Genomic DNA, 3,132 nt, shown 5'->3' on the forward strand with positions numbered 1-3,132 from the left:
CATTTTGAGGAGTCCATCCACTCTTCTTTATTCATGGTCTAATAGGAGAAGAGATGTAAGATGTATTTATGCACGGTTAGACAGATTTTATGTGGATGATGGGGTGCTTGACAGAGGTGGGCATACTTTTATTGCTACAGGCACCTCTAAATCAGATCATTGCCTAATGGTTTTATGTATTATAGATCCGAATTGCCATGGATCAGCACCCCATGTATGCATCCCTGATCATTTGTTTTCAGATGCAGACCTATCGTGTCGTATGCTTGATATTCGGAGATCTCATGATTTCTCACATGCCTCTCAAAGCGTGGCCTCTGCTCTCTGTGATATTAGTGACTTTTATCACACATGTGCCCTGTCTAAGAGGCAAGAGGCCTTGGATTTAGAAAGGGCTATTAGACGTAGATTGGTTGCCTTGCAGAAAGAGCACGAGAAACAGACTAATGCTCAATGGGTTGCAGATTCTTTATGTATTGTTAGGATAGAACTTCATCACTCTCTTGAGCAGCGCGCGGAGTACCATTTCCATGCCCAGGAATCCTTTTGGACATAGATGTTGAAATTAGAGCAATGTGATGAGCTATGATAGATTAAATACTAGAATCAACATCATTAACAAAGTCATTAGCAAATAATTAAGATGTAATTAGTGAGTAATTAGCAAATAGCTTAATGTAGGCATGGATAATCAAAAACCAGCAAATTCTCATTAGGCCAATGCCTCAATTTATAGAGTTTACATCCAAGCATCAAATCCCATTGATTTCTCCTTGATTCACTCCACCTCTCCCAGAATATCTCCACCTCTTTTGCTTGATTCTCTCCACCTCTTCACTTTTCCTAGAATATCTCCCAGAATATCTCCACACTTCCTAAATCTTCTCATGCTACCCTTATTCTCTCCCAGTAGATTCTTCTCACCTTTTCATAGGTTCTCTCACATTTACACATCCTCTTTTACAGCCTCTAACCAAGGGCTTGTTCTCGCACACACCCTATTCACTTGTATATTTCAACACCTCCCCTCATAAGTGAATACTCCTAGAACACCTAGACCCTATACCAAGTTTCCTCCTTACTTGATAGTCAGCTAGTGTCTAGCACACCTCCCCTCAAGTTAACTTAGCACACCTGGACCCTATGTCAAGTTTCTCTCTTACTTGATAGTCCGCGACGCGACTAGTGCCTCAAGTCCCTAAACTCCATAGTCCTTGACACACTCTCTCTCTATGTGTCCAAGGCTACTATAAGTGCCCGTGACCTTGACTAAAGTGCTCACACATACATCTATCTACCACGTGGCCTACATCATCGGTGGCTCAAAGGTGGTTTTACTTTGTTGGGGCAGGTTACATTGGGTTGTGGGGTCTCTCTCTCTCTCTCTCTCTCTCTCTCTCTCTCTCTCTCTCTCTCTCTCTCTGAAATTTTCACATGGCTCCTCAACCTTTGGGGCCTCACATCTTCTCTTGTCTTCAGTCTTCTTGTCATGGCAGCTTCTCTCCACGCGTCCGTCTCTTCTTTTAGTCTTCTTGTGGCAGCTTCTCTTCTCGTGTCCATGTCTTCCTTCAATGCTTCCTCTAGATCTTCTTGGTGTGGATCTTCTTCTTGGAAAGAGATATTCTTCTTCTTTCATGGCTGGGGCCATGAGCTTGTCCGTCAGGTCTTCTTGCTCCATGTGAGCAACATGTTTCAATGTTTTGCTGATAGTTCCTTTGGGTTTTTGATGTTTATCTTGTATCATTATGCAATGCAAACCCAAATTTATGCAGGAGGTCTTACCTCTTGCCTTATTCTGGACAAGGGCAATGTCTGATCCCATTTTTACACTGATGCAATGTGCCCAATACATAATGCGTATAGCATTCATTCTTATGCACATTCCCAAATACAACTCTGCCTGTGAATAATCTTGAATTTGAGTGAGATTTACAGGCATTAACCGAGGGTTAAATGCAAAATGATAATTATCATAATTTTATCAGCACAATTTTCCCAGAAATTACATTAAATCAAGGAAACCAATTTGTACGGAATGGTTGGAGTATCAAACCAACTTCGAATTGCAATCTGAAGTTATAGGGATCTGTATCAAATACCTAATGGTTAATTTTAACCCTCAATTGCACCAAAATATAGCGATTAGCACTGATTAATCATTGATTAGCAAATTAATCCACTATTTTGTGTGCAGAAAACAGAGTATGTGGGGAGTCCATATCTGGTGCCTTAGACTTCAAATGAGCTCAAATGCTTTCAAAGCCATCAATAGCAATGAGTCTAGTAGAGGATTAAGCCAATAAACACAAGATTTGACCAAATATTGAATGCTTAATCTCTGTTTTACCAAAGTCACGTGCAGATTTGATGAAGAGCTTGGATCTCAGTGTAGACTTGATCAAATTGAATTCTGTCTTCACCAGCTTGTAGAGCATGCTTGAAAACCCCCGGGGCTATGAGGAATTAGACCAATTTGATTGGATGAAGCAGCAATGTCAAAACCTCCTCAAAAAAATGGCACCAGTGAAAATCGCGATTTCTCCTGCGTTTCTTGGCGGTTTGCACTTTTGATTAGCTTGGCTGGAGTAGCAATGGGTTAGCTAACTTGTGCTAGAAGGGTTTGGGCAATGGTTGAGTGTGCAAAGAGCTAGAGCTCCTCCACCAGTTGGGGGTACAGAGGTGAGTTGAAAAATAACTAAAAAATTGATTAATTTCTAATTATCTACTAATCCTAATTAATTAGATAATGGGCTTATAAATCTGATGGATTCTAGGCATGGCTCTGTGTTGAAATTAGAGCAATGTGATGAGCTATGGTGGATCAAATGCTAGAATCAATATCATTAACAAAGTGATTAGCAAATAATTAAGACGTGATTAGTAAATAATTAAGATGTAATTAGTGAGTAATTAGCAAATAATTAAGATATAATTAGTGAGTAATTAGCAAATAGCTTAATGTAGGCATGGATAATAAAAAACCAACAAATAATTAAGATGTAATTAGTGAGTAATTAGCAAATAGCTTAATGTAGGCATGGATAATAAAAAACCAGCAAATTCTCATTAGGCCAATGCCTCATTTTATAGAGTTTACATCCAAGCATCAAATCCCACTGATTTCTCCTTGAT

Source organism: Cibotium barometz, chromosome 31, assembly GCF_041138505.1.
Source record: "Cibotium barometz isolate CiBa-2024 chromosome 31, ASM4113850v1, whole genome shotgun sequence".
In the NCBI taxonomy this organism is placed as follows: domain Eukaryota; kingdom Viridiplantae; phylum Streptophyta; class Polypodiopsida; order Cyatheales; family Cibotiaceae; genus Cibotium; species Cibotium barometz.